At 42.4% G+C, this 14789-nt stretch overlaps 1 protein-coding gene across 11 annotated transcripts in view; it reads right to left on the bottom strand.

Annotated features, from left to right (window-relative positions):
* Positions 1 to 14789, bottom strand: part of LOC138760861 (interphotoreceptor matrix proteoglycan 1-like) — a 175005-nt gene that overhangs the window by 155962 nt on the left and 4254 nt on the right. Inside the window, exon 1 of one of the 11 annotated variants that reach the window (XM_069932076.1) lies at positions 12965 to 13129. The exons of the other annotated variants lie outside the window; for them this stretch is intronic. The gene's annotated coding sequence lies outside the window, so the exon portion shown is untranslated. Of the gene's footprint in view, positions 1 to 12964; positions 13130 to 14789 lie in introns of those variants that run through there. 11 annotated transcript variants of the gene reach the window in all.

The raw sequence follows: 14789 nt of genomic DNA, 5'->3' as shown, positions 1-14789 counted from the left end.
GGCAAATTAAACAGATTAAAGATTGATAAATCTCCTGGGCTGGATGAGGTACATCCACGAGTTTTGAAAGAGGTGGCTTTGGAGATTGTAGATCCATTGGTGATGATCTTCCAGAAATCGATAGACTCTGGAGAGATTCCAGAGTATTGGCAGGTCGCAAATGTAGTTTCGCTGATTAAGAAAGGTGGGAGACACAAAAAAGGAAACGATAGGCCAGTTAGTCTGACGTCAATGGTTGGGAAGATATTAGAGTTGATCCACAAGGATGAGGTGATGAAATACCTAGAGATGCATGACAGCCTAAGTCAGCATGGTTTTAGTTTTTGTTTTTTAAAAAAAAGGGTAGATCCTGCCTGACCAACCTAATTGAGTTTTTTGAAGAAATCTCAAGTAGGATAGACTAAGGAGAGGCTGTGGATGTTATCTATTTAGATTTTCAAAAGGCTTTCGATAAAGTGCCGCATATTAGGCTACGAAATAAGATGAGGGCCCATGAAATTACAGGGAAGTTATTAAACTAGATAGGGAAGTGACTGATAGACAGGAAGCAAAGGGTTGAAATTAAGGGTTTTTGTTCTGGATGGCTGCCTGCAACTAGTGGTGTTCCGCAGGGGTCAGTATTGGGACCGCTGCTGTTTACAATTTATATTAATGATTTGGATTGTGGTATAAATGGTTTTGTGGCCAAATTTGCAGATGACATCAAGATAGGTGGCATTGTAGGAAGTGTAGTAGAAACTGTAAAGGATATAGACAGATTAGGAGACTGGGCAAAATTATGGCAGATGAGATTCAACATAGAAATGTACAGTTGTACACTTTGGCAGTGGAAACAAACAGGCAGAATATTGTTTGGATGGTATGAAAATTCATACCTCGGATGTGCAAAGGGACCTGGGTGTCCTCGTGCAAGGAAATCTAAAAGTTAATGACCAGGTGAAATTGTCAGTGAAGGAAGCAAATGCTATGTTGGGATTCATTTCAAGAGGAATAGTGTACAAGAGTAAAGATATGTTGATGAGACTATGGGGCACTGGTGAGACCTCATTTGGAGGGTGCAGAGAAGATTTACTAGGATGATTCCCGGAATTCAAGGGCTAACGTATGAGGAGTGTTCGGCTGCTCTTAGGATGCATTCATTAGAGTATAGGAGAATGAGAGGAGATCTCATAGAGGCTTTTCATATTTTGAAAGGTTTAGATAGGGTGGATGCAGGTAAGATGTTTCGCTTGGTGGGTGAATCAAGGACAAGGGGTCATAGTCTGAAAATTAGAGGTTATCTATATAAAAAGATTAGAAAGAACTTTAGCTAGAGGGTCGTGGATCTGTGGAACTTGCTGCCGCACACAGCAATGGAAGCAAGATCACTGGAAGTATTTAAACAAAAAAATTAGACAAGTATCTCATTAGTAAGGGCATCAAGGGATATGGGGAAAAGGTCAGAAATTGGAACTAGTGGCCTGGTTCTGTTCCTTTGTCTTGTGAAATACTGTGTAGGGGCAGTCCTCAGAATGGATCAGCTTTCAGGTCAATGGTCAAATAGACCCGATACTGCACTGTTTCATTTATATGTCTGAAATTCAAGGGGGTACGTGTGCAGGAGTGATTAATTATTTGGCTATAGTCAATCACTAGCCTGGACTTTTCTCCCCCTTTAAAACGACTACCACTTGGACTCTCCATGGACTGTTGCTGGACTCAATGAGGTTTTCTTTGAGCAGCTGCTATGTCTCTACTCTGAAAAATTCCCGACCCCCCCCCCCCCCACCCCCCAAACTGTATCGCCTTCTTTTTGTAGCTATTGGCTTGGAATCAGGAGTCAGGTTTGGATACAGTATGGGGGGGGGGGGGGGGGGGGGAAAGAGAAGAGAAAAAAAAATTCAATATTTAGGGTGGAGAGACCACATGTGGAGTCTGGCTTTTAGGTCCTTTTGTTCTGCACCTTGATTGGATGGAGTGGGCCAAAATACTCCATGGTCATGCTTTTAAGGTTTCACAGGAGCACACAAATCCTTTAGTACATACAATTAGAACTTACAAAATTCCCCTCCTTTTACAGTTAGATGTACTATACAATACCCCTGGATCATAGCAGAGGGCAAGTGCAAAGCTAGGAAAATATGTTAGTCCATTGGGTACACTCTTAAGTTGTGCCACAGAGCTGTCACAGAGTTTACAAAGCTCTCCATGGAGCCAGTGTCTACCAAGCAATCAGTCCAATGTCTGTTTACCTTCACCTCCATCGTAGAGTTATTCAATTGGTGAGGTATTGCCTGATCCAGGATGACTGATGCCAGTGCTCCAGAAGCCCCGTCGCTCCCCATGCTGATGTCGACACTTTCCTCTTGGCCCACAGGCAGATAAGGTGGCATCAATCATGAGGCATGGCAAAATGGCCACCACAGCTTCCTGTGATGCTTCACTTCCAGTGGCAGGTCCCGCCATGAGGGGCAGCAAAATGCTGGTGGCAAACAGCACAGAGAACTGGAGGCCAGTCCTTCAGGACTTGGGCACGGGTCGACGATAATTCAGGTGTTGCACACGCAGTCACCCTTTTTGTGTTCCCTTTAGCCCAGCAGACCTTCATCCAGTGCCCTCGCTTACCACATCCTGTGTTCGTGGGGCATCGGGCGCAGGGGTGCTGTGTCTGTCCACAGAAGTAGCATCCCTGGTTGCATGTGGGCACAGCAGTTGGTGCTGGGGTTGTGAGGGTCACAGCTGCCCCAATGACCTGGTCCTCTGAAAAAGGCACCATTTTCACCTGTGAGGTGGTCAGATCCCAGTGGGGCCTTCGAGCGTTTTTCCAGCTCCAGGGTGCTGGCCAAGTCTTTCTTCCCCAACTCTAGCAGTCATTTCCTCACGTACCTGGACCTCACTCCTGCAAGGAGGGTGTCCTGGATTTGTTTCTCCTCTCACCTGGGCCATGGCCACTTTTTAGTGGAATTTTTCTGGTCAGGGCCCCACAGTTCAAGGGCAACTCACCCAGATGCTGCCAATGTTGAGAATCTGTACCTTGCGAGCATATCATTCTGGGGCCTCACATAGTGGGCCTTCAAGCCTTCTATGGCTGACACGTAGACAGCACAGTCTCTGATGACAGCCTTCAGGTTTTTGAGGCTAACTCTAGAGAGAAGTGCCAATCTCTGGAAACCAGAGTTGAAGATGTCTTGTGTGGCTGTCAGGTAGGACTGGAAGCACTCCAGCCAGTGGGCAAATTCCTTCGGGGCCTCTGGGTTCAGAGGGTCAACCTGAAGCATGCCTGGCTTCCATTCCATTTCAAATTAAGCTATTAAAATTGTAATGTTACTGATTGCACTCAATAAGTGAGGAGTACAAACATGCTTTTAATAGCTTACAATCAATGGCCAGAAGACACAATAGTCCTCAGGTGAATCTGAGGCAAGGCAGGAAAAAAAAAATCAGGGTATATAATGTGGTAGGTGAGGGTGGAGCCAGCAATCTGAACAACACACAAACAGTAAATTTCAGTTCACTGCAATGTGCATTGGCAAGGACATCAAGAGGCAGCATCACAAGAAAACAGCCTCTATCCTCAATGACCCCCACCATCCAGTCCATGCCCTCTTCTCATTGCTGCCATCAGGACGGCGATACAGGAGTCTGAACACTCGAGAACAAAGAAAGCTTCTTCCCCTCTGCCATCAGATTCCTGAATGAACAATGAACCACAGACTTCTCTTTTTTTTCCACTAATATTTATTTTTTGAAATGTAATTTATAGCAATTTTGCACCAGGAATACTGCTGCAAAACCAAGCATTTCATAGCACTTTTGGACAGTACTGCTGGTGTGGCAGTTAGTGCAACACCTTTAGAGCACCAGCTATCAGGACTGGAACTGGGTTAAAATCCTACACTAACTAAGGAGTTTAAGACATTTTCTCTTCCACCGCCCCCCCCCCCCCACCGCACATACTCAGGGTCAAGTTGGCCTGTTACAGTGCTGTCTTGTCTAATTTAATTCAATTCGTGACTACAAATTCCCCATGCCTACTTCGCAAAGATTCACTTGAAATATCAGGTGACTTATTTGCCATTGCCAAACTATTCAGTAGGAATCCATTGCACAGAATGAGCATCTTTGAGAGGCTTGAACCCTGAGTGGAGCTCAGCAGGTGGCCCATAAATTACCACCTGCTGAGCTCCACTGTCCACAATTTCATTTGTTTCATGCTCTAAACAAATCACTGTGCTCCCTCTCGAAGTATAGATGCAAAGCACCAACATGTGTATTCCATTGGAACATGCTGCACAAGTTCTGCATGAGGGGTCTGCTAGTTGATCAGCCAAACTGGAACTTAATGTTGCTGAACTGGAAGAGCTCTTCCAGTCAGTATCTGTACAAGAACAAACCTGAAAGTACTTCAGAGAAGACTGCCTACTAATGATCAAATCACAGAAACCTAGGGCCATTCTCCAGAGAAACATGGGTTTGGAAATATCAGTGTGGCTAGAAAGCATTGGTGTTTCATCCATGGTTTTTCTGTAACAGAGTTTCCCACCCATATATTAAAAAATCAATGCCTGTGTATCATTTGTACAACCTTGAAATACACTGGTTTGCACACCATTTAGAGCTACAGAACACTACAGCACAGAACCAGGCCCCTTCAGCCCTTCCAGTCTGTGCCATACCATTTTTTTGCCTAGTCCTACTGACCTGCACCCAGTCCATAACCCTCCACATTGCCCCCATCCATGCACCTGTCCAAATTCCTCTTAAATGTCAAAATTAAGCAGGCATTCACCTCTTCAGCTGGTAACTCATTCCACACTCCAACCAGTGTGAAGAAGGTCCCCCTCATGCTCCCCCTAAACCTATGTCTTCTGGTTTGTATTTTACCTACCCTCTGGATTGACATTTACTGTCAATCCCCTCAATTTTATACCTATATTAAATCTCCCTCATTCTTCTACATTCCAGGGAATAAAGTCCTAACCTGTTTAACTTTTCCCTGTAACTCTGTTCCTAGTAAATTTTCTCTGCAGTCTTTCAACCTTATTGATATCTTTCCTGTAGTTACGTGACCAAAATTGCACAACATTTCAAATCTGGCCTCACCAATGTCTTATTTAGCTTTACCATAGCATCCTAACTCCAATACTCAATACTTTAGCATATTGGCCTTCATAAATCAAAGGTCTCTTTACAATCCTATTCACCTGTGATGCCACTTTCAGGGAATTATCTATCTGTATTCCCAGATGCTTCTATTCTACCACACTTCTCAGTGCCTTAACATTTATCGTGCCTGTCCTTTCTTGGTTTGTCCTTCCAAAATTCAACACATACTTGTCTGGATTAAACTCCATCGGCCATTTTTCAGCTTTTTTCCAGCTGGTCCGGATCCTTCTGCAAGCATTGAAGACTTTCTTAGCTGTTCACATTGTTTCCAACATTAGTGTCATCTCCAAATTTGCTGATTCAATTTCCACATCATTAATATAGATGACAAACAACAATGGTCCCAGCATCGATCCTTGAAGCATACAGGCTTGCAGTCTGTGAAGCAATTATCCACTACTACTCTCTCAGTTCTTTTGTCCACCCATTGTCAAATCCAGTTCACTACTTCATCATAAATACCTAGCATCTGAATCTTCCTGACTAACTTGCCATGTGGGACCTTGTCAAAGGCCTCACTAAAGTCCATTAGACAACAACCACAGCTCTTCTCCTCAAAAACCTCTACAAGGTTGGTTAAACATGACCTACCCCACAAAAGCCATGGTGATTATCTCTAATCAGTTCCTGGCTATCCAAGTAATTAAATATACCATTTCTTAGAACTCCTTCCAATAATTTTTCTACTACTGATCTCAGGCACCGCAGCCTACAATTTCCAGGGCTATTTTGGAGCTATAACAAAACCCCAGAAGATTGAGCTATCTTCAGGTAAGATAGCTGAAGTATCCTTGTGGCTAAGGATACTTTAAATATTTCTGCCAGAGCCCCTGCAATTTCTATATTAACCTCTCACAAGAATCGAGGGAATATCTTGTCAGGTCCTGGGGATTTATCCATTCTTATTTGTTTTAAGGCTGTAAGCACATACTCCTCTAATCTGTATAGGTTCCATGACCTCGCTGCTTGTTTTTTCTTACTTCCCATGACTGTGCCCAGTTTTGTCCCTTACAATCCTTTTGCTCTTAATATTCCCGTAGAAATCCTTGGGATTTTCCTTCACATTGTCTGCCAAAACAACCTCGTCTTTTAGCCTTCCTAATTTCTTTGAGGTTTTTGCTCTTTTCATTTGCTCTATATTGCCAACACATGCCTTCTTCTAAACCAGTTCCCCAATACTACTCAAAAACCAAGGTTCCCTATGCCTGTTAACCTTTCCTTAGATCCTGAAAGGCACATACAAACTTCATACTCTCAAAATTTTACCTTTGAAGGTTCTTCACTTACCTCGCCCGAAAACAACTCTTCCCAATCCATGCATTCTAGACCCTCATTTTCTCAAAATTTGGCCTTGCTCCAATTTAGAATCTCAACCAGACATTCTTTTCCATAATGAACTTGAAACTAATGGTATTACGATCATTGGACCCAAGATGTTCTCCTACACATACTTCGGTCACCTGTTCTATTTCCTAAAAGGAGATCCATTATTGTACTCTTTAGTTGGTACCTCTAGATACTGATTTAGAAAGCTTTCCTGAACACATTTGACAGACTCGAAGCCATCTTGCCATTTTATAGATTGGGAGCCCCAGCCATCATAGAAAATTAAGATATCCTAACATTACATTTCCTGCAACTGTCTGCTAGCTCTCTACAGCTTTTATCTTAAAATTCTCATTGACTATTAGGCTGTCTATAATATAACCCCATGAGTGTTGTCATGCCTTTCCCAGTCCTCAGCTCCACCAACATAGTCTCATTCGAACCCTCTGATTCATCCTACCTGAACACAGTTATGATACTTTCCCTGATGAGCAATGCCACTCCTCCCCTTTCATCGCCCATTCTATAGCCTCTAAAGCCTCTTCTGCAACCAAGTTTCACTAATGGTCACAATGCCATAATTCTATGTGCCAATTCATGCTCTAAGCTCACCTGCCTTGCCTACAATACTCCTTGCGTTGAAATATATGGACTCTAGAATATTTTCACCACATGCAACCCATTGACTTCTAACATTACATGCAATTTTCACATCTTCCCTCCTCTATCTGCTCTGGCACTCTGGTTCCCATCCTCTTGCAAATCTACTTTAAACCCACCAGAGAAGCACTAGCAAATCTTCCCATAAGGATATTAGTCCCCTTAGTTCAGATGCAAACCATCCCTTCAGAACAGGTCCTATCTTTCCTGGAAGAGAGCCCAATGATCCAGAACCCTGAAGCCCTCCCTCCTTCATCATGTCTTTAGCCACATGTTAAGCTGCATTATCCTCCTATTTCTAACCTCACCAGCATGTAGAACAAGTAGCAATCCCCAGATCACAACCCTGAAGGTCCAATCCTTCATCTCAGCACCTAACTCTGAACTCTTACAGGACCTTCTCACCATTCCTATTCACATAATTGGTACTAACATGAAACAATTATCTGGCTGCTCACCATCCCTCCTGATAATGCTGTGAACGTAATCTAAGTTATCTCAGACCTTGATACCAGGGAGGAAACATACCATTTGGGATAGTCATTCTCTTCCTTAGATACTGTCCCCCCAACTTTGGAATCTCCCATCACTGCAGCTTGCCTTTTCTCCTCCCTTCCCTGCTTAGCTACAGGACCAGTCTCCATGCCAGAGACCTGATCACCATGACTTGTCCCTGGTGGGCCATCTCTCAACAGTGTCCAAAATTGTATACTTAAGGGGAATGGCCACAGGGGTACCCTGCACTGCCTGTTCACTTTCCCTCACTTGACTGCCACCCATCTACACTTGTCCTGACTCCAGGAGTGATGGTGTCCCTATAATTGCTGTCTATCACCTCCTTTGCCTCCCAAATGATCCAGAGTTCATCCAGCTCCAATTCTTTTAATTTAGTTTGTCAGGAGTTGCAGCTGGATGCACTTCTTTCAGATGAAGTAATCTGGGATACTGCTGGCTTCCGTGATGACCCACATTCTGCAAGAGGAGCATTCCCCTGCCTTGGCTGCCAGTCCCTCTGTTAATGACTAGAGAAAAAAAATATCTAAAACCTGACCTTGCCTGTGCCTACCTGCTGAATCCTGTTACTTGAAAAGGGGCCCTGTTTTACTTCAACTCCTACTATCCCTCACCTCTTACCTGTTCTCACTGAAGTCTGTTGAGCCAAAGCCTTACCACTCTGACTCAGCCCAATAACAACTGCAATCTTGATGACCATACTCTTAAAACAGAATAGTATAAAATTAGTCCCTTAAGCCCAGTGAGTGTGATAGCCAGCAAACACTCCTTTATACTACTCCCATGCTAATCCCATTTTATTACCCCGTAACTCCACCCCATCAATCTTACAGCTCACCCATACATCTCTGGGTATTTACAATGGCCAGTTTGCCTGAGCCACTTGCCTTTGGGATGTAGGAGGAGACAGAGCACCCAATGGGAACCCACACAGCCACAGAGAGAAGGTACAAACTCTACACAGGTTAAGATGGAATGCAATACACAAGAGTTGGAGAAACTCAGCTGGTCATGCAACAATCATAAGAGGTAAAGTATAACCAATGTTTCAAGCCTGGGCCCTTCATCAGGTGTCAGCAAAAAAGGTGGGGAGGAGGGGAAGGGGCATATGCTAATAGATAAGAGGTCATCAGTGGATATCAGAGAGAGTAGAAGGAAGCTGAGAAGCAAAGGGTGAAAGTGCAGAGGGCTGAGTGTAGCTCTCTGATAGAAGAAAAGGAAGGAGTTAGAGCTAGAGGAAAGGAGACAGGGATGGGATATGTGAAAGATTCAGGGGAGGGGTTCAATAGAAATTAAAGGTGATTTTAATGCTGTCTGGTTATAGAGCACAAGGTGCTCCTCTAATTTGCAGGTAGCCTCGGTTTTGCAGTGCATGACTTGGTTAGACATCAGCACTGCAATGAGGTGTGGAATTGAAGTGGTTGCCCATTAGGAGGTCTTTGCTGTTGCAGTGAGCAGAGTGAAGGCTTTTCCAGGTTAGGGCAGAAGCTGGATCTCTGCAGCAGTGAAGTCGTAGCTTTATCAACTGCATGATGGTCCCATCCAATAGTTCCTCATTTAATCAATGAGGGGAACTGCTGCATCTGACTGTGCAGATAATGGGATGGACATTGAAACACAAGCCCTGCTTCACTCTCCACTGATCAACCTGACCAGCTGTGTTTCTTATTTCTTCCAAGTTTATTATCATCTGACTGTACATATACAACCTATCAAAACAGCTTTACTCCAGATCATGGCACTCTCACTCAAATAAATCTATATAAATATTTTGGAATAATTCACTTGGATATAGGTAACCATTCATCAGTCTCACAGCCTGCAACAAGAAGGTATTTCCCAGCCAGGCATTTATGGTTTTGATGCTCTTGTGCCTCTTTCTTGAAGGAGGTGGGTCAAACATACTGTGACCTAGATGGAAAGGGTCCTCAATTGCATCCTGGATTTTCTCACCTCCAGATCACAATCAGTGAGGATTGGCAAGAACATCTCCAACAGTACTGGAGCACCACAAAGGTGACTTCTTCACCCTCATCTCTACTCACTTTTCATCCAAGACTGTATGGATTGGAAAGACAATAACACCATCTACTAATCTGCAGACAATACCATGGTAGTGGGTTGTATAAAAAGGCAATGAGTCAGCATACAAGATGGAAATTGAAAACTTTGATTAATCATGTACTAACAACAACTTTGCACTCAATATCACCAAAACCAAGGAGCAGATTGTGAATTTTAAGGGAAAACCAGGAGGTGTACAATGCAGTGATCATTGCTGGAGAGGGGGAGGAAATTTAAATTCCAAAGAATCACCATCTCAGAGGACCTCCCTTGACCCAACACACCAATGTCATTTTGAAGAAAGCACATCAGCAGCTCCATTTCCTCAGTAGTTTGCAAACATTTGGTATGACATCGAAATAAAAAAACCTTGTGTTATGATCCCAAAGGACCCCAAAATCCAGCAGCAATAGATATTCACCATGACAAATGGTTACTTAAACAAAAGTGGTTTTTAATTATCTTTAAACATGAAAACAGAATCAAACTTTAACTTATCTCTATTAACTACCCAACTTAACCCCCTTCTAATTCTTAGCACACGTGTATGTAAATTTCAGAAAAGTTCTTTGGTTCACAGTTCAATCTCACTATTCATTCTTCCAAGTTCTCTGGTTGCAGGCAATTCTTATACTGTGCACAGAATTTAACATGTATAAAGCTCAAAAGATAAATGTTTACCACTCAGGAAGGTTCTTTTTAGGTTTGCAGAGAGAGTTGTTCCAGGATTTCCACAACTGAGGTACCAGCATTAGTAATCCTCAATCTCTTGCTGATGAAACTTGCCCCATCCAGGTTCTCCAGATGAAAACCTCTTACTTTCAGGCTACCACATAGTTCCTTTCTGTTCCCCTTTTTCCAAGAGAAACACCTGACAGATCCCTCCCCCTCCCCCTTTGTGAAATGTGCATAGCATTCTCCATGGTTTCTGTTAAGTCATTGCATATGAATTCTTCAGTTTAATAAGATCAGTTTTAAAATGTTTATCTCCCAAAAACATTCCCAAATATTACATCACACGTGGCAAACTTCTACACAAGTGTAGTGGGAAGTGTGCTGACCAGCTGCATCACGGCTTCGTATGGAGACTCCAATACCTCGGAGCAGAAAGCCCTGCAAAAGGCCATGGACACAGCCCATGACATCACAGGCAAAACTCTCCCCACCATTGAGGGATTCTAGATGGAACATTGCTGTTGGAGAGCAGGAGCAATCAACAAGGATCCATACGACTTAGGACATACTGTTCTCATGGTTGCCATCAGGAAAGAGGTATACCTTGTGGATGCCACAATACTCAGACCACCAGTTTCAGTACCATCAAATTCAATCATTTAAGGACTCTTACTTTGCATTTGATTTATTACTGAATATTTAACTTTGTTCTGTATTTTAGAGTTTATTAACATTTCTTTTTTGTTTAGAATTCCACCTTTTTTGTACATGTATTGTTTTTGAGTGCAGTTTGTTGTATTACCAATAAGTAGAAATTCTGTCTGGTCTGCAGGAGAATATGTGATGTCATGTACTCTGACAATAAATCTGAACTTTGAATTAATTCTTGTGATGATGCATCGGTCATACCAGGAGAGATTGAACAGGCAAGACTGAAAACATCCCAACCATACTAAAATTCCATAGGAGCACAATTTATAGTGTGGACCATTGAGCCTCACCGCTCTACCTTCCCTGTCCATCTCATCCCAACCAGGAAAAGTCAAGAGAAGAAAACAACCTGAGCACTGGCTTCTGTGACAAACCCATAAACCCCTGATATAGGTTTCATATCATTGTTGTGAGTGTCTTCAATATTGTGTAGAGTTGTGGTTAGTCAAGTATTAAATGCTGAGGGTATGGGGAGGGAAGAAAACCTTGCATAGAATTAATAATTGTAGTCAATGCTGATACTGTTAACATTGACACTGATAATGTTGATAACTGAGTTCAAGTTTGGAAAAATCATAAAAATATTCAAATAAAGACTGAAAACATCATGATAAACAACTTCAGTTGAAACACGGACTTTTTAAAAAAAAACTACACAGGGCTCCAGAGGTGAATACAAGGAAGATGTTCCCCTTGGTGAGGAACCTGGATCGAGAGGTTAGACTCAAATAAAAGGGTAGGTCTTTTTACAACTGAGGTAACAAGAAATGTCTTCACTCATAGGGTGGTGGGACTTGAGGGCTATGGAAGCCTACAAATTAACTGCACTCAGAAAGGAAGTTGTGGTTCTCATCAGAACAGCAAAGGCTAGCACAGACCTATTAGTTTTCAAAATCATTTACAATTTGTAGGAGCAGATGGAGAAACCTTGCTGTGGAACACAACTTAGGAACTAAAGGGAGCAAATTTAGATGGATCGGCAAAAGAACCAAGGGAACGTTACTGAACAGTGAGGTATAGTGACATGGAAGGGCTGTCTAAAAGTTGACAGTAGGACATTGGAGAAATTCTTGGAAAATATTTGCAGGGACACAACAAGAGAACTGAGGATGAGACTAATTTCAGAGTCAATGCCAGGAATCTGTACTAAATTATTCCATGATGCCAGTCCTCTCTGATTGCCATCCCCAACCATTCTTTTATATCCATAGTTTTGCCATTCCAACCAGTTATGTTTACTGTGCAAACCAAATCTCCTAGCCAAATGGAAATGATCAAAGAACTAGGAGCAAGCAATACACCAACAGCCAGAATCTCTTCCACACCTTTCCTGTAGTCTGAAAAATCTAACTTCAATGTTTTACATTTTGTTAAATATATATTTGAACAGTACCTCCTCCAGCATTCTTAACTCAAATTGAATTTGCTGAGGCTTTCTCTCTCATGCCCTTGGAGTCATCAAAAAGAGCCATGTTAGACCAAGGGCCCACTCTAGAAATTGAATTGGAGCTAATTCCCACATTAATATCTAATTAGTCATGGGCAAAATTCAACTTAACTAAAGACTTCTGCTAAATTGCTTTTCAGGTGAAAGTAGTTTGAACATGGCGATAATTTAAATAGGCACCTTGTTCAACACTCATTTTCAAATTCAATGACCATTGAGCGATTCATTTGACATTTTCTTATTATTCTGTTTCTTACTATCAAGCACGAACATCCACCTTGGATCTCTCTGAAGTTAAGTGAATTTTAATCCATTGGGTAAAATTATCTTTCAAGTTGCCTTTACATCACTGCCACAGGGTGCAAAAATGACAGAGTCTAACCTTCAGTTAATACTGTACATTGACAAGTTTAAATTCAATACCAGGTTTAAGTGTTTGTCTTTTAGTGAAATTGCACATCGATTTATGTGCTCTCAGTGGCACCCAGTTTTGGTCTAGAATTGATGAATTTTCAAGCTGAATTTAATGCACTGCTGAGGCGATGAGCTTTTTGTCACACACTAACACAACCTGCCACATGTTGTCAAATGTCACAATGCTCTCCTCTGTCTGCTCATCTCCAGCACAACATCTTCCTCACACCTCCCTTGTCTTAAAATTAAGTGAGTGATTAGTCATGGGTATTGATAAAGTAATAAAATAACATGTCAGCCCACTACAATAATTCGAGTCATGTTGCCTTTATGGTTTGAGGCACTGAACAGGTTTGCTTCAGGAATTAAAATTCTGAAATGAAGAACCCCTGTAGGGGGTTAAAAAAAATCATTGGAGTCCTTTGCAGGCTGGAAAGAATTTTAATCTCATTCCTGGCTGATCAACGAAAGTGTTGGAACTAAAATGCTGGAACAATGTTTTTCCAAAATTTATTTAAAAAAATTGGTCAAAGAAAGGCATTCATTGGTAGCTTTCTATCTTTTGTAGACAAACAGGTGTCAACAATTCAAATGTTAATATGGTTTGTTCATCATTCTAAAGGATGATACTTCAGTTAATAGAGGTTGTTTGCATTAAGATTTTGTAAAATAACTCATTTGCAAAAAGGAAAAATGCTGGCCTGGAAATTCTATAATGTGGCTCAGTCTGTGTGAAGTTTGATAGCTGCCAATTGACAAGGTGCATGTATATATTAAGCACACAAGTAATAAAAGGTACCTATCCCTCAAGCTGAATTTGGGGAATTAGGAAATAAGTTAAAAAGTAGGATCTCAAAGGTAGTAATCTCAGGATTTCTACCAGTGCCATATGGAGTACTCGAGATGGCAGAGGTCGACAGCATCGAGTCCACGCTGCTGAAGATCCAGCTGCGCTGGATGGGTCACGTCTCCAGAATGGAGGACCATCGCCTTCCCAAGATCCTGTTATATGGCGAGCTCTCCACTGGCCACCGTGACAGAGGTGCACCAAAGAAAAGGTACAAGGACTGCCTAAAGAAATCTCTTGGTGCCTGCCACATTGACCACCGCCAGTGGGCTGATATCGCCTCAAACCGTGCATCTTGGCGCCTCACAGTTTGGCGGGCAGCAACCTCCTTTGAAGAAGACCGCAGAGCCCACCTCACGAACAAAAGGCAAAGGAGGAAAAACCCAACACCCAACCCCAACCAACCAATTTTCCCTTGCAACCGCTGCAATCGTGTCTGCCTGTCCCGCATCGGACTTGTCAGCCACAAACGAGCCTGCAGCTGACGTGGACTTTTTACCCCCTCCATAAATCTTCGTCCGCGAAGCCAAGCCAAAGAAAGAAATATGGAGTTGAACAAAAAGTCTATTGATGCTGGGGTCAAGTGCAATAAAATTTGATCAATCAATACACAAGTTAAAATCCTCCATGTTAATTCATTCTTATGTGCTTTGGTTGTTTGAAATACAGAACATGAAAATCTACAGTACAATATAGGCCTTTTGGCCCAATAACCTAATAACCAATGCTAACAACGGCCCAGAATTTCCCCTGATGGAGAAACTCAGCAGATGACACTATGGATGCTGCATGACCTGCTGAGTTCATCTAACATGTTTGTGCATTACCAGTGGAACATGCTGGTCTGAGAAAAGCAGGATAGTTAGGATGAATACATGGCTTGAGTGATGGTGTAGGAGGGAGGGATTCAGTCTCTAGTCATTGGAATCAATTCTGGGTGAGGTGGGACCAGTACCATTTGGACAGTCTACTACTGGCAGGACCAGT

This window comes from Narcine bancroftii, chromosome 4 (assembly GCF_036971445.1).
Source record: "Narcine bancroftii isolate sNarBan1 chromosome 4, sNarBan1.hap1, whole genome shotgun sequence".
Classification (NCBI taxonomy): domain Eukaryota; kingdom Metazoa; phylum Chordata; class Chondrichthyes; order Torpediniformes; family Narcinidae; genus Narcine; species Narcine bancroftii.
This window is presented reverse-complemented; position numbering and strand designations above follow the sequence as displayed.